Source organism: Protopterus annectens, chromosome 10.part0 (assembly GCF_019279795.1).
Source record: "Protopterus annectens isolate FY-2018-M chromosome 10.part0, PAN1.0, whole genome shotgun sequence".
In the NCBI taxonomy this organism is placed as follows: Eukaryota; Metazoa; Chordata; order Ceratodontiformes; family Protopteridae; genus Protopterus; species Protopterus annectens.
The window spans coordinates 556,746,080-556,771,065 of record NC_056744.1 but is presented as its reverse complement, the minus strand read 5'-3'; positions in this window follow the sequence as shown (position 1 = coordinate 556,771,065).

The following is a 24,986-nucleotide window of genomic DNA, read 5'->3' as shown; positions in this document are numbered from 1 at the left end:
CTTAAATATAATATGCAACATCAACAAAACCTGCTGGAGAGACAGGTTTGTCTCCCAGATACTGTCCCATCTCTAGAATAGACTCCCCATACATGTCAAGAGAGTAAGCCGGCCACTGGGGATGCACAAGCCTGTGCATTTCTTTGTGCCAGTCCCAAGCCCGGATAAATGGGGAGGGTTGCGTCAGGAAGGGCATCTGGTGTAAAACCTCTGCCAGATGACTTATGTGGAGAACATTTCATATTTCCATACCGGTTCTGTAGAGGCCCAGGTTAACAATGACTGCCATCAGTACTGTTAGCCAACAGGGTGCTGGCAGAAATTGGGCCACTGTTGGCTGAAAGAGAAGAGGAGGGGGAATGCATGCCCAAAGGCAGGAAGAGAAGAGGAAGGTTAGGAGTGTTGCAGTGAGGGTAGGAACTTTGAATGTTGGCAGTATGACTGGTATAGGGAGAGAGCTAGCTGATAAGATGGAGAGAAGAAAGGTTGATATATTGTGCGTGCAAGAGACCAGATGGAAGGGAAGTAAGGCCAGGTGCATAGGAGGCAGGTTCAAATTGTTCTATCATGGTGTGGATGGCAGGAGAAATGGGTATGGGTTATCCTAAAGGGACAGTATGCCAAGAGTATTTTGGAGGTGAAGAGAGTGTCTGACAGAGTGATGTTTATGAAGCTTGAAACTGATGGTGTAATGATTATTGTTGTTAGTGCATATGCTCCACAAGTTGGGTGTGCGATGGATGAGAAAGAAAAATTTTGGAGTCAGTTGGATGAAGTGGTGGTGAGTGTACCCAAGGGTGAGAGACTAGTGATTGGAGCGGACTTCAATGGGCATGTTGGTGAAGTGAACAGAGGGGATGAGGAAGTGATGGGTAGGTATGGTGTTAAGGAGAGGAATGCAGAAGGTCAGATGATTGTGGATTTTGTGAAAAGGATGGACATGGATGTGGTGAATACGTATTTTAAGAAGAGGGAGGAGCGTAGGGTGACATGCAAGAGTGGAGGAAGATGCACACAGGTGTATTATATCCTATGTAGCAGGGCCAGTCTGAAAGAGATTGTAGACTGTAAAGTGGTGACAGGGGAAAGTGTAGTTAAGCAGCATAGAATGGTGGTCTGTAGAATAATGTTGGTGATCAAGAAGAGGAGGAGGAGGAGTTTGAAAGCAGTGCCAAGGATTAAATGGTGGAAGTTAAAAAATGGTGATTGTGAGGTGGAGTTCAGGGAAGAGTTAAGACAGGCACTGGGAGGCAGTGAAGAGTTTCCAAATAGCTGGTTAACTACAGCAGAGCTAGGAAGGGAGACTGCTAGAAAGGTGCTTGGTGTGACATCTGGACAGAGGAAGGAGGACAAGGAGACATGGTGGTGGAATGAGGAAGTACAGGAGAGTATACAGAGGAAGAGGCTGGTGAAGAAGAAGTGGGATTGTCAAAGAGATGAAAGTAGACATGAGTATAAGGAGATGAAGCACATGGCAAAGAGAGAGGTGGCGAAGGCTAAGGATAAGGCATATGGAGAGTTGTATGAGAGATTGGACACTAAAGAGGGAGAAAAGGACCTGTACCAGTAGGTTAGACAGAGGGACAGAGCTGAGAAAGATGTGTAGCAGGTAAGGGTGATAAAGGATAGTGAGGGAAACGTACTCACAAGCGAGGAGAGTGTGATGAGCCGATGGAAAGAGTATTTTGAAGGGTTGATGAATGAAGAGAATGAGAGAGAGAGAAGGCTGGATGATGTGGGGATAGTGAATCAGGAAGTGAAACAGATTAGCAAGGAGGAAGTAAGGACAGCTATGAAGAGGATGAAGAATGGAAAGGCTGTTGGTCCAGATGACATACCAGTGGAAGCATGGAGGTGCTTAGGAGAAATGGCAGTGAAATTTTTAACCAGATTGTTTAATGAAATTTTGGAAAGTCAGAGGATGCCTGAGGAGTGGAGAAAAAGTGTTTTGATACCTGTCTTTAAGAATAAGGGTGATGTGCAGAGCTGCAGTAACTACAGAGGGATAAAATTGATCAGTCACAGCTTGAAGTTATGGGAAAGAGTAGTGGAAGCTAGGTTAAGAAGGGAGGTGATGATTAGTAATCAGCAATATGGTTTCATGCCAGGAAAGAGCACTACAGATGCAATGTTTGCTCTGAGAGTGTTGTTGGAGAAATTTAGAGAAAGTCAGGAGGAGTTGCATTGTGTCTTTGTGGACTTAGAGAAAGCATATGACAGGGTACCTAGAGAGGTGTTGTGGTATTGCATGAGGAAGTTGGGAGTGGCAGAAAAGTATGTAAGAGTGGTACAGGATATGTACGATGGTAGTGTGACATTGGTGAGGACTGCGGTGGGAGTGACAGATATGTTTAAGGTGGAGGTGGGATTACATCAAGAATCAGCTCTGAGCCCTTTCTTATTTGCAGTGGTAATGGACAGGTTGACAGATGAGATCAGATGGTGGGCCCCGTGGACAATGATGTTTGCAGATGACATTGTGATATGTAGTGAGAGTAGGGACCAGGTTGAGGAGACCCTGGAGAGGTGGAGATATGCTTTAGGGAGGAGAGAAATGAAGGTCAGCAGGGCTAAAACATAATATATGTGTGTAAATGAGAGGGGGGTAGAGGAATGATGAGGATGCAGGGAGTAGAGTTGGTAAAGGTGGATGAGTTTAAGTACTTGGGATCAACAGTTCAGAGTAATGGTGAGTGTGGAAGAGATGGAAAGAAGAGAGTACAGCAGGGTGGAATGGGTGGAGAAGAGTGTCAGGAGTGACTTGTGATAGACGGGTACCAGTAAGAGTGAAAGGGAAGGTCTACAAGAGGGTAGTGAGACCAGCTATGTTATATGGGCTGGAGACGGTGGCATTGACAAAAATGCAGGAGTCATAGCTGGATGTGGCAGAGTTAAAGCTGATAAGATTTGCACTGAGTGTGACTAGAATGGATAGGATTAGGAATCAGTATATTAGAGGGTCAGCTCAGGTTGGACAGTTTGGATACAAAGCAAGAGAGGTGAGATTGTGTTGGTTTAGACATGTGCTGAGGAGGGATGCTGGATATATTGGGAAAAGGATGCTAAGGATGGAGCTGCCAGGTAAGAGGAAAAGAGGAAGGCCTAAGATAAGGTTTATGGATGTGGTGAGAGAGGACATGCAGGCGGTCGGTGTGAAAGAGCATGATACCGAGGACAGGAAGAAATGGAAACAGATGATCCACTGTGGTGACCCCTGAGGGGAACAGCCGAAAGAAGATGATGACATGTTAAAGAGAATACCTCACTGACCCTCTTCAAATGCAACCATGATGAGTGGATGGGAAACCATATATTTGTTCCAGACGTTCCACCTTTATCCCTCACTGACTGGGGTGACAGGTGCTGACTGAGGTTTCTTTACTGGGGATAAAATCTTGGCTAAGATTTTAAGGGCCCAAGGGCTATTAGCTTAGTAACCTCTTATGATCCTATAAGTATCTTAAATTAAGCATTAATAAATATGAAGTACTATGTCAAAGCCATAGGCTTTATACAACTTTATATGCATTTGGATACTGAGGACTGATGTGGTCAAGTACACTCACACTTGAAAAAAATTAAGGCAAGCAGAAAAATATAGAACTTTTAGTATTAATATTAAAAAAATAAAAAGTTTTATATGGGGATATCCTTATGTGGATACCTTATTGGTTTCATTAAAGAAAAGAATAGGGGAGATATGAAAGATTGAAAAAGGGGAGATGGAACAAACAAGTGCAGACAGAAGGAAAATAGAGGATTATGCTGGAATAGGTGGGAGAGGATGGGCACAATGTTTTGGCAGGGGATACAACTCCTATTTTTTTTCTTTTTTAATACAAGATAGTAGTTTGGGAAGGATACAGGTTAGATGATGTAGGTGAAAGGATAAGGGAAAAAGGGTTGAAGATGCTCCAGCAACAGTCCTAGCCCACAAAGCCCCAAATGTTTCCACTGCCAGATGGTGGGGCAGTGGAGAACCCTAATATTAATGGGATCAAGGCTTGTAGTAGTGAAGTGGTCAGCTGTAGCTGGGAAAACGTATCTTGAATACGCTGAAGTACGTCCTCAACTGGCAAAAGCTGCCTATCAACTATCTCTTATAGCATGTCATCAACCATGTCCTGAAGCCCCGATTCAGTGATTCTTGCCAAGCTTTCACAAGCTGGAGTGTCTCCAGGACCAGTGTCACCAGTCCAACCCTGCAAGTGTGTCTCCAGATGGGCAGAAGGTGAGCACTCCCTAACCTGGGAGGTATGTGCCTAGGTCACTCCAAGGGATTTTGGATCTGTAAAAACTGAAAATAAATGGAAGAGAAATAAAATATTAAAGGAAAAAGGAATGCACGATTAAAATAAGAAAAATATAGAAAAGGGGGTGGGACAGAAAATACACACAATAAATTCACACATCATTTTTCACAGCATTCAATTTCTTTCTTAAAAAACATTTGTATTTAACAAATCTTTATTGAATTAAAACAGAATGTATAGGAAGTACTTAGGCAAACCTTTGTTTCAAAGTGTTGTCTGGAAAGTGTTTATGCAGAATTTGGGATGACATCATTACTGCAGTCTACTACCAAACATAATGATCATATTTGTGCCTGATATGATTTGTTTGCAATTCTGCACTGAGAGTATCTTTATAAATACTTGTATCTTATAAAATGAGTTAAGGAAAGAATACTTCACTTACAGACTGACATATCTCTCAGTCTTGTTTGCAGTAATATATTCAATGCATGTATTGCTTCACATTCTAATGTCTATCAATAATTTCTTTGTATGCATTAATAAAATGAGTTAAAGAGACAAATACTGCAATATATACTGAGATATCTCACACGTCCATGCAATAATGAACTGAAAGTACTCTAGTACTTCAGTTACAGCTCTGTATGAATTGATGTTAAGCATTTCCGTGTGTGTGTGTGTGTGTGTGTGTGTTTGCATGCGTTCACGTGTGTGTGTGTGTGCATGTTGTGTGCGTGTGTGTTTGCGCACATGCACGCATGTGTGTGTGTGTGTGTGTGTGTGTGTGTGTGTGTGTGTGTGTGTGTGTGTGTGTATATATATATATATATATATTAATGAAATCAGTTAAGCTCACAGTACTATTTACCACTTTATTCAGCAGACTCAATGACTAAATAAGTCTTTCTAAGTGGCTCTCCTACTATTCCTGTTGCAGGAGATGTCATCTTCAGCTTTAAGGAGAAACCATGAGACAATTCTTGTTTACCTATTATTTCACTTTTTCTGTCATTAACACATAATTATATAATTATTATTTCTAAACCATTACATTCACTGCAATATTTCCTTACCGAGTATTTGTTCAAATATATATTAGTATATGAATTCTCATACTTTGCTAATCTTCCCTTTACTGTCATTTATAAATACAAGTACAGTTTTGGTGGAAAGTTTAAAAAAAAGTATTATGCTTTGCATGTAACAGTCTCTGAATTTTGTTCAGCCAGAGTGTGCAAGCAAGCAGAACAATGTAATAAGTCTTGGAATTTTTTATGTCCTAAGCTGTTCAGAAGTGTGTGCTTGATAGTTTTAATCCTTAATAACTCTAAGCATATAAGGGGATGATTTAAAAATGTAGGCAGAAATAAGAGAGGGGAAATACTATTAGTTATTTCTCATGAAAGTATGTGCTGGGCATTTACTTAACACTGCAACCAACCCCCTTCCCTCTCCCCAAATTCTACTCTGACAATGGAGTGATGCCTGACTGACTTCAGCCATATTATATGTGCAGTTATAATTATGAAAGACATTACTTTGTTATACAGATATTGTACTAATGCATATTTCCTGGCCAGCACAAATTGCATGTAATTTAAGTACTACCAAAGTAAATGCACTATTAAATGGAAATGCAATCATTTTTTCCTTTCTGTCATGAACAAGTAGTTTTAAGGGTACTCATGCAGGTGTAGACCTGTATTTTTTCAGAAGTATATATGCAGATCATTATTTTAATCATACATATCTTACATTTGTAATTATACAGACAATTATGTTATCACTTAAATTCCCATATGTTTGTATTCAGATGCAGCTCTATGTACACATATGTTTATGCTTTCTTTTGCATTACTGCAGTAACATTACAAATACATTTCTGCAGGTATACATATTTCCTCTATTAAATACCTTCTTTTATGCAACCTGCACTTCTTCAGGTCATCATACCTGTGATGGCACTGCTGGCTGGAGTGGGTGATCCCTGTCAGGGTTTCCAGGTGCTCACTGAGCTCCTGCCAGATATCATTTTTTTTTCCAAGCAGAATCTCTAAGAGATGCCTTGATCTTTTCCAGATATGACTCTTTCAGAAGCATGGCGTATGGCCATATGTCTTAACAGACACTGAGATAGCTAGAACCAGAATGAAGAAAGTATTAGCAGGGCTGTGCTTCACAGGTTTAAAACCACTCCCTGTAATGTGTGACACCACCTTAACCAAAGCTAGTTAACCAAAAGCTGTACTATGCCAAGCTCTGTTATTATTGCCAAGTTTGGTTTAATAAAAAATGTTATGGCACAAGCATTTTTTATAGGAACACATTCCCATTCCATTTATATGGTGCATAAAAAAAAGAGTATGCAATAATAATTTTCATTTTTATTACTTATATTTAATTCTGTTGCTGTATCTTGCCTTGGCTATCTTTCTGGAAGTATTATACTTAAATGCCATTTATTCCTGTGTTGTAGTAGCAGAAATGTTTTTTGTATTTTTTTGGGTCTATATTAAATCAGCAAACACTTAAAAAAGTGAACGCTGATTTATCGACCCCATGTAAGTGAAAGCTTACAATCCTGAACACTCAGAACAGGGATTTTTTTCCCAGAAAAAAAAAATGCTGTTCCACAAAAAAATAAAAACAAAAATAAAAATAAATACTTCAAAACATTACATAAAAGGGGGGGGGTGCCCCCCATACCCCCCTGTGTGGGGGACTCTGCCCCCCACACTCCCCTCCTTAAATATACCAACTCTGAGACTGTGCTACAGTGATGAAAATGTCAAAATAATGGAGGCAGCCAAACAATTTCTTTCCCAGGGAAAGAAATCACTTATATGTCATTTCGCTATTTTGCTGTTTCGTGCTTTCAAGTTCGATCAAGACGCATTTGAAGAATTGTGTCTTCGATTATATAATGGGAACCTTTTTTTGGCGGGGTGCATAAATACGTATTCATAAAAAGTCTAATTAAAAAATAAATCGCAAGAAATTGAAGGGTTTATCAGAATTATAAAATATTGATTACTAGGTATTATAATTTAAACATTATTTCATATGAATAATATAAAGTATTACAATGAGAATTTTTAAGAATACTTTTATTTTATGGTCTTCTAAAAATTCACGAATCATTGATTAATCCTCCTTTCTAACCCATTGTGTCACTGTGTGGTACTATGTTAGAAATTTTGGTAGTCTGTTAGATCAGTATTCATAGCCCTTAGTTGTAAAAGGTTATTCTGACATTGAAGATTTTTATCAATTTTCAGAGGCACTGAACGTGTCTGATATTCCAGATGATTACTTTTTGGTGACTATGGATGTACAAGCATTACATACTAGCATTCAACATGAGTAGGAATTACAGGCCCTATCTTATTTACTTCCTAATGGTCTGGGAAAATGGTATTTTACTATTGCTGGATTTTTCACTGACACATCATTATTTTTATTTTAATGGGGACTTTTCTTAGATAAACATGGTACAGCAATCGGTGCTAGCTTTGCCACTGCTTTATGATAACATCCTCATGATTTTTTGACCAGAGGTATATCTATGCTATTGATTATTTTTCATATTGTGTTAAATATATCTGGTGTTTTATAGTGATGATTTACTTTTTGTTTTTCAAGTTTCAATGTGTGTTATTGGGGAGTTTTTGTTATATTTAAATTCACATAACATGTATATACTTTGTAGAGAATGCTAACAAATGAGAGTTTTTTTTCTGGATATTAGGAATAATATAACTAAAGGAAACATTTTGACATCTTTATACAGAAAGGAGACATCTGCAGTGTTATTTTATGAGGTGCCAGGTGCCATCCAGAACACACAATTTAATTACTTCAGAAGGGCAGTTTATTAGGGCAGCCAAGTTATACAATTCTTCTGATTCTTTTTATTCAGAAGTATTGTTTCACATCGAACAATTTATAATACGAGGCTATAAATATACTGATGTTTATGACTCCTTTTTGTCTTTGGGTGCTGGTATTAATAAGATCAATAAACTGAAAATTTAACTGAAGTATCACATCCTAGTTCACTGGAGGTGGATAACCTTTTTTTTTACTATAAATGGGATGACTGGCCAGATTTTTGAGGTTATTAAAAATATTGGTAAATTTTACTTACAGACAATACTTTGGTGAAGGTTTTATCTTTTAGTCTTGCATTACCAATAAGATCAGACCTAGTTTGAAAACTAAGTTGGTATAGTCTAGGTTTAATACTATAGAGATGCACCCAATATTTGTAAGGGATGTTAGTGATTTTGGTACAAAGCCATTTGGGCATCATAAGGTCTACAGTTTAGTTGCTAGGTACACTTTCTGGATTTTTCCTAAAGGAAGTTTTTGCATATGTGGACATTTTTCCTCTTAATCTAAGATGGTTATTTATTTTACACTTTGCCCATGCAAATTATTTTATATAGCAAAATCAAGTTGAATAGTAAATGTAAGCATAATGTGGCATCTTAAAGATTATCATAAAAATCCTGAAAACTTAGAAGCCGATCATTTCTGGAAATGTTACAGAAGAATAGTTCTGTTTTGAAATATTTAATCATGCAACAAGTTCATTTTAAACTAGGATATACTGATAGATGCATATTTTCATTACTTGACAAAATGGAGGTCATGTACATTTTATAATTTAAAATCATGCACCTAGATGAGATGAATAAGGAATTGACCTGGAAAGTATTCATACTGGATAATTAATATACTAATCGGTCTTGCTATATTTTATTTGATGGATGTACTTTAACCTTTGCAAAGTTGCTAAACTCATTGCGTCAGTTCATTTCATATAGCCATTTTAAAGCATACCGTTTTTTTTTTTTTTTTTTCACTTCATAAATACATAAACCTATGCACGTGTTTCCACCAACTTTTTAAAACTATTAAATGGTTTTATTTGAGGGGATGTGCCAGTTGATATTAGATGTGCAGAGATTACTCTGTGTGGTTGTGCAAACCTTAATGCTTATGATACCATTTTTTTTTTTGCTGAATATCTTCAGATTCTGAGCATATCTGAATGTTCCTATAGCATGCTGGGAAATGCTGAGCACTGCTTTAGACTCTGCAGCTGTCTGCAGTGCAAGACAGATGAGCCTGAGTCTGCATTCATGAACAGCTAAGAGCAATTTACATCCATAAGTGGCTGCACATATTTGCATATTCATAGAGATAATGTAAAACAGCCTAAGTTGCCTATAAAACATGTCAACTGACCTGAATTTACATGAAATAGTTCAATGCCTCCATATTAACTTGCAGTTTCTCACACTCAGCAGTAAATGACCCAGGAAACTGATGACTTCTTAAAGTAAGGAAAAAATATCAAAAAAAAATAAATTTAGTAATAGATACTTAAAAATATATAAGAATAGTGACTTATATTGAAAAAATATTTATTTAATTGATCTCATAGGCATATTATCATGTCTATAATGAATAGTGACAAGCTATCATTTGCAAGTGTGAAATCAGCACTGCAGCAATGGGAAATAATTACTGATCACTGATAAAAAAGTCATTACTTTTGTATCATGAACTGATTTTGTATAGATATTCTCTGAAGCAATTAGAATGTGTTTTTGGCTGAATATGCATGTGCCCTTAATTGAAAATTATTGAGTGTCACTGAAGAATAAAACATGGCAGTATTATAAATATATGAAATGGTAGGAGCTGATTGGTTTAGTCTTGTGGATGATGTTGCAGACATGAGTGCATCACAAATTTACTTTGTTAGCGAGATATTTTGCATGTGTCTATAATTATCTAGTTTACGTTACTTTTTCATAGGAAGATGACTGGCACACATCATCATTGTTAAGCTGTTTTACTGATGATTAAGGTTTTTGTGTATGACTAGGCCTTTTATCATGTGCATTAATGATGCAGAACAAGGGATCATGGCAGAAAAAAGACAACTTCAGCCATGAGAAAAATAGTATTTTCCTGCTAGACCTTTGAACATATAGGAAATGTTTGTTTGCTAAGTGGAGGCACAAGCAAGATGACAGGGCCAAAGCCTGAAATCAAGTTGTCCTGGACATTAATGCATGTATTAAATTAATTGTTAAGTATTACTATTCTGAAAATGTTAGTATTTTGATAGCTTCTGTATGTGCTTTTTCTTTAAATAGTTGAGTGTTTTGGTTTTCAAGATGGCTACCGTCCTGTAAACAGGGTAGGAACTCAGCTCTGCATAACCTCAACATCTTTAATCCAGTAATATGTGAAGAAAACAAGTCTATTCGGGAAAAAAAATTGTACCTTTGATTGGAGGTTAACATACTAACTCAGTATTTTACCTGGATTGCCTCTACTGTTTGTATAAAAATAGAAGATTACCTTGGATTAGTTCGGGCCTCCTGCTGTCTCACATACATGCGCTTCTGGTGTTCAGTTTGTCTCTGTGCTGCTAATTTCACCTGAAACAAATATTTCAGCTTTAAAGTATTTGGATTACTTGAAGAAAACTAAATACTCTTGGTATGTCACATATATCAGAATTGATGGACTTACAAACTACAAAAGCGAAGTTCTCTGCAATCTCTTCTCCTGAAAAAGAAGTTAATACTAAAAGGGCCAGGACGGGCAAACAGCAACAGCATCCACAAGACATGTCTAAAGCATCAGTGAATTCTGCTTCTTCTAAAAATAAAAGCAACCCTAATAACATGGAAGATTTAAAACTAGCTCTACAGCCTATCCAAGAGGCTATTCAGAGTTTCTCCACACAATTTAAATCCTTCGGAGACTCTCTGGACAGATTGTTAACCAAAATTTCGGATACTGAATTAAAGGTCTCAAACAATGAACTAAAAATCGACCAGTTACAAAAGGGTTTTGATTCCAATTGCTCCACTATCCAGGAATTGCAGGACAAAATACTAGATCTTGAGGCAAGATCAAGACGCAATAACATCATCATAAGAGGAATACTGAAATCTATCCCCCACATGTCTCTTCCAGAAAGCATCACTGAGATTTTATCCCTTCTACTTGAAAATCCAGCTCTAACTGCTCAAATATCAATAGAAAGAGCTCACAGAGCCCTTAGACAAGTTGCAGATAACACAAGAAATAAGTATCCCAGGAATGTTTATGTGAAGATTTTAAACTAACAGCATGCTGTCTCAATCTTACTTTCAGCCAGATCTAAGAAATCAGTTACTTGGAGAGAATCTAAAATTACTTTTTCTCCGGATTTGCCAGCCCCTATCAAACTGGAGAGAAGAAAATTATCACCTTACTGTGGGTACCTCATCAAAAAAAGCATCAGATTCCAGATGAAATTCCCAAATACATTAATATTTAATTTCCAAGATTCAAAATACGAAGCCAAAAATAGCAAAGAAGCCAAAGAGGTGTTCTCTAAAGTATTTAAGGTATGTCCTGATCTGGTATAAGTTATTCTAAACTTACTTTTCTGTCCTGGATGTTATTTGGTGCGGTTCCATATCATGGTAGTGCTCCAAACCGTATATTAGCACTCCCGACGACAAGGACTTGTCTTTTTGTACTCCCAGGATGAGGGCCTGCTTCAGCTTGGAGGAATGACCACAGAGAACTTCATTTCCCATCAGGCTATCGCTCGTCATCGCCTCTAAATGCATCACATCATGACGCCCGTCTTCTTTGATTGACTGTTCAGCTTCTTCTTTTTTCCAACTCTTAAAGCGGCGATTCCGCTTAGAAAACAGTTAAATAGTAAACTGTTCATAGAGTTAGGATTGCCCTTTTAAATAATTTGGAAAGTAAGCTGCACGCAGACTGACAAGGCTGTTTTCCTTTTTGTTTCTATTAAATGGTCTCAACTGGTCGTCGGGAGCTTGGTTTGCTGTTGGATATGGCAGTGTAAGGTTTGGAAGATATGCTGTTTGGGACTTTCATGTATATTGGACTTGGTATTGGAAGCTTTCCTGTTCTGTAAAAATGTATAGTGTTGGTTCATTTTAAAAGTGTACAGCATGAAGAAAATGTTTCCTAATTCTTAAATTCTAGTAGTGAGACCTGTTTTTCTTCCTTTTTTGATACTTTGTGTAATCTGTCCCTGGGTTTCCTACAAGTTTAATTGCATTGTGGAAGGTATTGATCATGCAATTTCTTAAGTAGTTAAAGGCATAAGTGTCATTTTATTGTTTATATGTTATAGGAGTGTTCTGAATATCATTCTGCAAAATTTCTCTCATCTAATGTAATAAGACTTCAGTATAGTAGCTTCCTGATAATATTGTTGTGTTCCAAGTTTGGACTGGTATCTGATAGTAATGGATTTGTTTTTTGTAGTAACTGCAATGCAGATAACACGATGAGGAGGTCTTCATTAAGTTTGGGGTTTACAGTGATCCTATATATTTGGTCGCTAAAATCAGTGCATTCCTATAATTTTGTGTTTGTCAGCGTGCTTGGACTAGATATACAGGTATTTGTGAATAATTGGTTTCAGTAAGGTTACAGCCTTGGTGTATATTATGTTCTATAGGAATGCTCACTCATATATGTCTTATCACTGTATACATTATAGCTAGGAGTCACGAGATGCATGGTCCATATATGGGGAGTCTAATTGTTGGGGCATCTTCTCCAGCTATTAATTATTAACATTGTTGTTGTTCTTTCAGGCTAAATCATCTAGTATGGAACCAAGCTTTACCGTAAATTTCAGTTTATTCCTCAAGCACCCTATTACATTAGTGCTATTGATTATTTTTATTACTACACATTACCGGTTGATGGTTCTCCTCTATATCTATAAGGGGCTTATTTCCATTATGTTTGTCAAACACTGAATATATTGAATAGATTAGCCTCGAACTGACCCAAGGATAGTCACTCAGAGCATATTTGGTCCCTTTTTATACTAATGGGAAATTTTTTAGGTTATAAGCTTAAGGTATGTCTCTTGTCTTGGCACACTATGAGGTATCTGTTTCGTATCTATTTTTAATTGATCTTTGCAGTCTTAGACATTTGGGTTAGACTATAGTTCTAGTCTCATATCTCTCTCATAGTTGAATGTTCTCATTGCCTTCATGATGAATAGTATTTTGTCCTACTAACATGTGTTATTATCAATATGCAATTGTTATTTTTGAATGGTTTATGCACCATTTGATTCACATTTCAAATTCTTAAATGCTGAGCTGGGTTCGAAATCCTAACCCTGATGGGGAGGATAAGTGGTCTAGACCCAAGGGTACTAAGGGGATTTTTTGGGGGCCCATACTTCCCTCAGGAGAGGGGGTGTTCTTTGACTTACCCTTATGTTAGGTTTTCTGAATCATAGTTCCCAAGAATCCCTTTCCCTTCCGGGCCTTTGGAGAGGGGTTTATGCTCGGTTGGTAGGCAGGAATGGTCTTGTTATATAGCGTTTATTGCCCATATTCTACTAATAGAAGTTTATAAGTTTCAAGTTATGCGATATACTTTCCAAGTCTCTTTATTCCTTTTTATACTTCTATATCACACATTTTATCCCTCACTGAATAGGTAGCTGAATGATTATTATCGATTCTTGGAATATTAAGGGATTACAATTGATCAAAAAGAGGAGGCTCTTCATGCACATGTGCTATAAAGCAAAAGCAGATATAATTTTAGTTCAGGAAACACATTTGCTCAGCCGTCAATGGGAGCACGAAAAAAGGAGGCCGTGGGTGAAAACAATCATTGACTCTGGAGTTAAGTCGAATAGTGCAGGGGTTGCCATAATAATAAAGAAAAAATTCCCTTTTGATATTATTAAATTTGAATCTGATAAGGATGGCAGATGGTGTTTAATTATTACCAAGTTATCCCACATTGATGGATAACTTGGTAATCTTGAATATTTACTCTCCTTGTGCTAACCAACAAAATTTTTATATGAATATTTACAACATTCTCTACTCCTTCCCCAACCATTATTTTATTATAGGAGGGGATTGGAACTCCGTTCAGAACCCCACTACAGATAGGTCGAATGGTAATGCAAATTATAATAAACTCGCCGTTTCAGTGTTAGCTGAACTCAAGGAAGATTTCAATTTGTTTGACCCATTTATAACACACAGAAACCCCACTAATAAAGTTAACTTCACTTTTTTTTTTCCAGTTGTCATAAGGGTTGGTCCAGAATTGATTTCTTTCTTCTTTCTTCGGTCCTGGCTAATTGCCAGATAGAACTACATATTGATAACAGAAATTTATCTGACCACTCAAAGTTATCCCTCTCCCTAGATTTCAAGCAAAGGTGTAACTGTAGAAATAGTCCATTGTGGTGGAGACTTAATCCTAATCTTCTTCAAAAAGAAGGAATAGCTTTGATTATAGAAGATAATTTAAACCAGTTTATACAAGCATCAAAAGAGCAGGATATTCCTATAGATATATTATGGGCCTCCACAAAGGTGGTGATTAGGGGCATTCTGATAAATAAAGCTTCTTACTTCAAGAAACTATATTTTAAAAGGGAGTCTGAACTGAGCAAAAAGATATCAGAATGGGAGAACAAACTGCAGACCAAATATGATAGCGAAGTAGAATCTCGGTTATTTAAGTTGCAGAAAGATTATTTATCTTTGCAGGCAGATAATCTATCAGTCCATGAAACCAAAATGTTGGCCAAATATTCCGATTGGGCTCAATGCCCGTCCAGGTTCTTAGCCAGACTAATTAATCAGATTAAGCCATCACACAATATCTCTCAAATTTCTTATCAAGACAAACTCTACCACAATATTCAGGATATTATAAAAATTTTTCAAAAAATATACACTGAACTTTATAGCTCTCCTAGTGACCCTATCGATATATACGTGCTACATGATACCCTTAAAGAATTATCTTTCCCTAAATTAAATATGGATCAATTTCACTTGCTAGATAGAGAAATTACTTCTCAAGAAGTCTTGGATGTGATCAATAACTTAAAATTAAATAAAGCCCCTGGCCCTGATGGGTTCACAGCAGAATTCTACAAATCATATCCCCACAAGATCTCACAGGCTTTATATTTGATTTATAATCATATTCTCCACCAGGGTATAAGAGATCCCCATTTTAATGCATCTAAGACTATTCTTATCCCTAAAGGTAAATCAGACTCTACCAATCCGGAAAATTATAGGCTCATCTCCATTATTAATGTGGACTTAAAGATCTTGGCCCAAATTTTTGCCAACAGACTTAAATTACTGCTACCTAATATAGTCTCTAAAGAACAATTGGGCTTCATTAGAAATAGACAGACCTCAGATCATACTGTAGCTTTGGAAGCTATGATAACCTTCTCGTCTTTATCTAAGTACCCCCTTTACACTCTAGCAATAGATGCTTCTAAGGCCTTTGATAGAATGAGTATGAAATTTTTACTCACTATTCTACCCCTATTTAACATGCCTACTTCGTTTACAAAATTTATTGAGACCATTTATCACAAAGCCTATACAACGCTACATATTAATAATGTTTTATCTGATAGGATTAACATAATCAATGGAACGAGACAAGGTTGTCCTCTCTCTCCTTTATTATTTAATTTATATATAGAACCTCTTTTCCTTCTTATTAAACAAAAAACCCATCATAACATCCCCAAGCTATTTAGAACTAGTATTCCCCTTTCGGCATTTGCTGATGATTTAAATATTTACCTCTCTTTACCAAACTCAGACTTAGAGAAAATCATGAAATCCATTAATATCTTTTCTAAATTTGCCAACTACAAGGTCAACAAAAACAAATCTCAATTTTTTCCGGTAAATGTCACTTCACCATACCCCCTAAATTTTTCTTCTGAAGTTATTCCTGTTAATCAAAAACTTTGCTATCTGGGGGTCACTTTCTCAACAGATCAAACCATTTCTTATCAGGAGGACATCTCTTCTTTATGGAAGGAGGTGCAATGGGATTTAAAGAGACGGACCCAACTTAAGCTACCCTTTCTGGCAAGATCAACTATTATTAAAATGAATATTCTTCCCAGGTTCTTGTATATTTTCAACTCGACTAATTCTATCATCCCTTTATACTTTTTCAATAAGTTACACTCAATCTTTTCTAAGTTTATTTGGTCTCCAAAATCGGTGAGAATATCGTATTCTAAACTTATATACCCGAAGGAACTGGGTGGCATTTCTCTTCCTGACTTCAAACTATACTATGATATTATTCAAAGCAGTAGAATTATGAAGATAGCAAATTATACCAATACCTCGGATGCCTGGCACCCTAACTGGGTATTACTTTACTTCAATTATATTAGAACCCTTAAATTTAATCCATCCACCTTACCATTCTTAAACAAAGACAGTCTAGACAAATATAAAATCACCTATGGTCTCAAGTATAATGTTATCAGATTTCATAAACTATTATCATCTCTAAAACTTTTGCATGCGTTCATTTCCCTCCAACCATTACATCTAAACCCTAATTTAACTCTGAGCGGTAACATGAAAAATTTGGACAATTTCCCCCTCATTAAGGATAAGTGCATGGCAGACTTCCTCTTAGTTAAACATCTGAAGATATCTGAGATTAGGCAAACCTTTAATCTATCTAAAAAATATACTTTAATAACTAGACAGATCTTTGAATTATTGAAACCATATTCTGACCATCCAGAGCTATCCAGGGAGAATATTAAAATTGCCGAGGTTATTTGGAAACTTCTTCTGCTAAAAAAGAAGATGATTTCTAATGTTTACAAGTTCATGATCTCTATTAGATCTAATAATTTGCCATTATTTTCTAAATTCTGGACAGATAAGGACCCGAATATAACTCCCACAGAAATGAAAGAGGCTTTCAAATCAAGTATTAAATTTATCCCTTTTAAAAAACTATTTTATATGCAACTCATGATCACCAACAATGCGTATTTAACACCTGCAATTATTAATAAAATTCATCCCAATTCATCATCTCTATGTCCATTCTGTAAGGATCAGGTAGCCGATATATACCACATTTTCTGGAGTTGTAAATGTGTGTACAGACTGTGGTGCGCCCTTAAAGTTATCTTGGAGAAAATGGGTTACGAGAAATCAACACTTTCTTGGCAATTTGCTTTACTACATATCCCTCCTGATAATATTCCTAAAGCTCAGCTCAAGGTGGTGATTTCAATTGTCATGTTTATCAAATATTATATCTCTTTACATTGGAAGTGCCAAGCCACACTAACATGGGAAGGTTTAATGGAATTAGTAATTAGGCATATAAAGGTGCAAAAATATCTCTTTTATAAAGGAAATCACAAGTACTTCTCTGAAAATTTTTGGAATTCATTCTTCAATTGTCTATTAACCTGAAACGTTTTTTTTTTTTTTTTTTTTCCTGTCTGTTGTATATATTGTTATTGATTTGGGCATTGTATAGTTGTTTATAGTTATTTGTAGATGTTTGTACAGATTTCCTCTGTGGTTTGTATTGCTTGCCTATATGATAACAACATAAAAAGAATTTATAAATAGTTGAGTGTTTTGTCAGCTAATTTAAGTGTTCAGTTATTTGTTATTGTTAATTGGTGTGCCTATATGTAAAGATGTATTTACTGGTTTTAGATATCTGTTTTTTTTTATGCCTGAAGAACCAATATTTGTGAATTAAGCAGTTTCTGTGAATTAAATAGTTTCTATTATTTATATCTCTCGTGGTTCTGGTATATCTTTTGTTTTTACTCGTTTTTGTGATTTTACCAGATTTGTCAACCAGGATTTCTAGTGATTTGTTTACATATGGCACACATGTGAGCTGTACCTCTAAGGTTTGCTAGAGACAACTTTTCACAATGGCATCTAGTGAGGGATGCAGCTTATGCACTGGAACCTTGGTTCATAACATCCATGAGAAACCCATACAACCCCACTGAACTAGGATATAATAATGCCCATGCTCAAACCAAGAATATTATGGAATATATATTCGATTGCTGAAATCAAGATTCCAGTGTCCAGATGCATCAGGTAGTGCTCTGCAGTATGACCTAGCCACTTCAGCCAAAATAGTCACAGTCTGTGCCATATCACAAATATAATTGTCAGGAAACAAGTCCAACAAGGAAAAATACCAAGACCAGCCTTTCCAGGACCAAATCCAGGGCCAGCCCAATGTAGCTGTGCACAATATGCCATGGCTCTAGCCAAAAGGCAAAGGACAGCACACACAGTTACTACGTAAGTGTAAACCTAAGATCCTAAGCACATACAAAGAGTAAAACTGATGCCTGCAAAATTCCATAATCTTTACTTAACCATGTAGTGGTTGCATTCTGTTAGCATCACACAGAGTCAACCCTCAAGAGCACATCTTGTAGCTTCAGTATTAACCAAGGAAAGTGTTAAGCCTGTAAACAACAAAAAAATGGCTCCCTACTGAAATGCTGGCATTCAAAATGCTGAGTGCTGACAAGTTGGGAAAAAAAAGCTGAAAACACATATAAAGAGAGAATCTTGAACATCACTCTTCTCCTTTAGACTGTCATCACCCCCCCCCCCAAATCTGAGAGGCAAGGTTCCCATACCACCTGAACTTACATTTACCATTTGTGAGATTGTAATATCTTAGAGAAAAGAGAATATTCTGGGAAGTAGCCATCTCAGACTTCATATATGTAGATTCATTTTTCAGCCATTCACTCTCTGTGTTTCAGGACATAATACATATTTCATTAGCCTGTGGAGTTAGATACACAGCTGTACAATTCCAGCAAAGGACAACATTATGTAAGTGTACTGATGTGACACAAACAGCATTGCATAAAGATATTTCTATCCATTTTTATGCTGGACCAAAACATTTAACACGTTTGGGGATTTCAAGGCAGTCAAAATGTGTTCTGTGATTCTTACAATGAGAATCCACCTGTGGCGCATGCAGTTATTATTGACTTGTATAGTGTGTATATATATATTTATATATATATATATATATATATATATATATATACAGATATACTGTAATTTCAGGCTGGGACTGTGTGGGTGCAAAACAGTGTGGACTGCAAAGAGTGGCTTTATCAACCAACAGTGATATTGGACTGTTTACAGTTGTATGAACATTACCATAGCTGCATCCTGTTCTTCACTCAGACAAATTTGTACTGAATAAATTAATATCGCAATCCCTTTCTTAATGCACACCTTGATTTGTGTTATTTGTGACAAGTTCCAATCTTATCTCCTGTGGCAGACACAGTTACTGCACAGCTCTGTGGAGTGTGTAGTATGCTTGACGGGGGTTTGAATCTGGTAACATCTGTCTTGTCAGACAGCTGTAACAGATATGCAAGGCTTAGGCAAATAAAATAGATATGGCACAGTAAGAGGGCCACATTTTTAAGGTCTCACACTCCAAGTCAGGAGAGTCATATGCATTGCAACAGGATATTGATGTAATTCCTTCAAGTGTGTTCTTCATGACACATCAGATATGCCTTTTAATGTGGCATCAAAGATCGATACACATCTCTCTGAAATTTGGCCTTGGCATATGTTTGAGGCTGTCAACATACAAATACTGGATATGTCATGAGTGCTCACAGGAATTACTTATTTTTCAAATGATAATGATCTATATTGCATTTCTTCATACAAATATTTGTATATCACTGTCATTCTTTTGTCCACATTCTTTGGCTTTGTAGGACATGCGGGCTTCCAGAACTGTTCTTAATGTGTGGCATGCTCCCATATCATCAGAAAGTGAGACTGTGCCTGTGTTGTAGGACATGCGGGCTTACAGAACTGTTCTTAATGTGCAGCATGCTGCCATATCATCAGAAAGTGAGACTGAGCCTGTGTTATGATATTTCTTTTGTGTCCTTGTGTTGGTTAGTTGATTTTATGCTAATCTTCATTGTAATTCCTTCTGAGCATGCTCAGTATAATGATGCAGTAGATGCACTCCATTTAGCACAGAGGCCTTTAATTGCAGAATGTCATGAGATATTTTCTGTTATTTGTTCTACTTTGTCAGGACTTAATTGAATTGGCATCTATAATGTTGGCTTTGCCAATGTTCACAACAGAGTCAGTGACCTACGGCCGAAGGATAACAACATTTGTCACAGGCCAGTGTACATTTGGTGTATTTGCAATATAAATCTACAGCAGGTCACTTAGTAATACACACAAATGGTTCACCTGGGTGTGTTGTATTTTACCATAATATTATACAGTTCTTACTATTGTTTTTAACAAGGCTCACTTCATGACTATATATCAGCTAACATACACTTCATTTACATCTGTAGTTTAATATACATGTTGTAGTCAGCATGCCTGGTATGGCAGTTATACCAGGAAGACCACATCATATTCTTGGTTACAGTAGCACAAATGCATCATAGTCACAAACAAAAGTAACCTGACATTTCCTACATTTACTCATTAGCTGATATATTAATGGCATATGTCTTGTGTGGGATACCTATCCATTTATGATATAAGTAATAAATGTTATGCATTTCAATATACATTATGACATTCAGAAATACAATCCATGTGTCTAGGGACATGCAACACTTTAACTTGTAGCTTGTTTTATGTGCATTTTTGCATATGTCACTTTAGCATGACTCATTCTGCATGTACAAAGGTCAAATCTGCTGTAGTCAGACAAATGTTAATATTATATGAGATCATTATTCTGTTCATACCCTGGTCAATATGATACATCTGTACATGTGTGAGGTCCTTCTGTATTTTGTTACATACATACACAGCGTCCATGAACAATCACTAACTTTTTACCATTCAAAACATACAGGTTGCTTAAACAATGCTTTCTTTCATGTCTTGATACTATTATTGGAATGATTGCACAGGTGTCTGTGATTCTTCTCAATATTTCCACATTAACAACCATCAGCATTCTTTCCTTCACACATGTAAGTAAATAATAGTCATACAAATCTTTAACCAGCATGTGTGTTCTAACATCAATCATGTGGATGTAACTGTACCTTTGATCACTCAGGTGTAGCTAGGCCTTCCCAACGCAGTCATGTGATTACCAAAAATATTACTGAACATGGCATAGAAAATGCATAGTGGCAAACATTCATTTAAGTTTTTTATGACCTTATTTATATTAATAACATATGCTTTACAAGTGATGACAATGTCCCTTTCTGAAGTAGATGACACAACATCTATAGGGTTCATTTATTTTTCTTTATACATGATTATCTGGAAAATACTGCATAATGCCAGCTACAACAGATAACATTCTGGATACACATCTGATATGCAGTAACTGCAGTAAATGCAAACATCCCCTAATGCATCTACTCTTCTTTCTAACTTTAATATCAACTAAGGATTTTATAAACATTTTATCACATTTACTCCCCTTTGATACATTGTAGCTTTGTGTCCCTCTCACATCCTTTGTCAGTTTGGTTTTAGTTAAATACATGGTTCACTAAAGTGGACAGGACTACTTGTTTAAATAAATATAATTAATTAATGTAAAAATGCTCTTTGTGCATGAATCTCATTTATTATCCAAGTACAGTTTCACAGTTAGCTTATCATCTCTTCTTTGTGTACTAATCGACAGTTTACCTATTTACTTTTCCCTGCCTCTTAATTCTCTCATTAAAGTTGCCTTTGCCTTCTTTTATTCTGTCCATGCATGGACACTTACTGGGTTTGCATGCATGCGACAGCTTGTGTTTAAATTTGTATGTTTGAGCCTCCATTCATCTCTTTGTGGCTACAATCACTTATGCTAGCCAAGAAGAGGTGCTGCTGAACATGTAGGCTTGCTTGGAAATGTGCATATTCGATGAGTACCACTGCTAATCATGCTAATGCATACAAATCATGTAGAATTAGCATGAAGTGTATATGCTTGTTAATGAATCCTCAGGAACATGTCTGTAGATGGAGTGAAAAAGAAGGAAAATTTCACTATGAATCACAAATAGGCAAAAGGATGCATCATTAGTGTATGCTGTTTTACATCATCTGTCATTAACATCTCATTATGAATTCAATTGCTTAGGCTTATTGTGGCATTATGCCTGCGCTCATTTCTGGACAAATAAGATAGCCTTCATGTACAGCTGTGTAGTTTTTTGTTATATGTCTTCACGTTCATGTATGAGACACTTCTTGTTATTGTCATACTTATGGAAGATGAAATGTTGCCAACATAGTTTCTCATCTGCTACTACTGAAACCTTTGTTCTGCTACTGGGAACGGGAAAAAAAAAGGAAAAACAATTTTGTGGTTAATATGATGACATGCATTTGACAGCTGCAGGGGATAATGTTGTTAACCACACTTGTTTCATTGAATTGTGTATTATCGTTAAAATGACCTTACAGAAAGCAAGGGTATTTAAGATTTAAGTGTGATTAAAATGAATGATAACTTATCTTTGCAATTTAGGAATGTTGCTGAAGTAAATGATGTTAATGTAATGCTGGAAAATGACTTTGTCACTGCAATGTCATTTGAACCAGTGTTACAACTAAAAGTAATATAGACATTTCTCATTGCATGTTTAAGGAAAACAAATAGGAATTGACAAAGCAAAGGACAATTGAATTCTGATAGCTCTGAAAGTATTTTATTTTGGTAAAACAGCATTTTAAAATGAATGGTGACATCATTTTTGAAGGTAACTTAAATATACATTGCACTATAGACTGAAACAACAGAAATATAGTTGGCCATTTTCATTCTCACAGCCATTTTTGCTCATTCCATATTCTTTTTTCAAAACATGGTAAGACATCTCTAAAGCTTTATAAAAATATATTGAAGTATATAACCAATGATTTTCACATTCTTTGCATTTAGGTATAGCTTAATAATGAAAACAGAGTTTAAACGCTTAGAGTGGGAAAACATTTGTATTCTATTCTCTTAATTTTTAACATTGCTTTAAGTTGATTATTTGTTTTATTATTAACTTTTAAAAGCATCATTTTTAAAAAAATCATTTAGGTGGTAGAAGTTATTTCAAAACAAGTGTAAGTTTGTAATAGTACTTTAAAGAAAGTATCACAACTTGCACTTTACTGACTGAGTCTTGCATTAGCTCATGTATAATGTTTCATTCACTGGATGAATCATCTGTTAGTATTGAAAGAGTTTGTGCACTGCATGTGAACCACTTTAATTACTCAAAGATACATAGCTGTTAGTTATTTTTGCACAAATGCTAACAATCAACTTTAGTAAACAGCGCACAATTCAACTTATTCTCTGTGAGAAAAGAAAGTGCTGTAAATAGATGATTTTAGGCACTAGACAGCCCTGTGGGTGCTGAAGGCTTCCAAACTCCAAAATGTTGCATTATTTCAATACTTTGTTGCATGTGTGTCATACAGCTAGTACCAACAATCCTTTATACTTAAGTCAGGTGCATAATAGCTCTGATGGGTTGAAGAATCCTAAGGACTAATGGTATAACTTCTCCCTCATAATTCAAATATGTCTGTGGTAGTAGTGACAGATTTAATGATGGGTGCATCCGTTTTCTCAAGCAGCATGCTTCATTATTTCATTAAATGTTTTACTATGGGCATGACCACATTGGCTTTCTTAAATTTTGCTGCTGGGCATTTCCTCTGCTAAAACTGTCGTGCACACTTTAATCCATTAGTAAGATTGCTTCCTTTAGAAGAGGAAAAAAAATGCAAGAACAAAAATCGTTGCTTCCCCTTTGTCCTTTTGTCTTGCCTATTCTACCTCTTTGCCATACTCATTTTATGATGTAAACTGGAATCTCTGCTCATCACAGTAGATAGTAGAATGTCTTATTATTTTTTTTTCTAATCTCCTTCATTTACAATCGCATCAAACTGAAGTGATGCTTGAACAAAAGTGAACAGCCAGAGTTGTTGACCTTAGAAATCCCAGTATTCAAGTTTGAAAAGTGATTTCTAGATTTCCTGACTGACTGTCAGTTTTCCGGGCAGAATGGAAAATGGGTATGTGACAATCCCGAATGTTAATTATGACTTGGGCCTATTTCATTTAATGATATTAGTAATCCCTTCAATTCACTAATTCCGCTTGAGATACGACCAGCAGCTTAACCTCCTGAGATTTCCTGAGGCTATTAATCTATCTGGGACCATTTGATTTCTGATTTTGATTTAGTGGGTTCTCTGAACTATTGTAGTTCAGGCCAATCTGACTTTTCTAATGTGGTTTGGGCCCACAATTTCAATTCATTCTTTTAAGTGTCTGACTTTATTAATCCTAAGAAAGCCCATCCACATTAAGCCTACTGGGGCGCCCATTGATTTTGTTAATTCTTGTCCCAAAATCTGTCATTTCTCATTTGGGTAGGTTCTGACTTCTTTACTTCTGCTATAAACATGCAGATTCTATTCATACAGTTGTGGCCCCATATTATTTTTGCAGGGAGTCCAGAAACTGCAAAACTGATCCTGTTAACCATTCATCTGTTAGAAGTCATTAATGTGCAATTAACTATCCTCTCTGACAACCAAATGGAATTTAGGCAGTTGATTACTTGTAGCTAAAATAGTGTTGCTTTATAGTGTCTGGATGAATAGAAAACAAATGCTTTCTGGTGAAAGTTGTGGTGCAGTTTGACCCATGATTTTTTTGCTGTTTTGCCCTGCATTAAATTAAGATAATTATCTATTTGCTCTGTGTATGACAGGGTCTTTTATGATATTTTAACTATTGAGTACACACCATATTTTTTGTGTGTGGGGG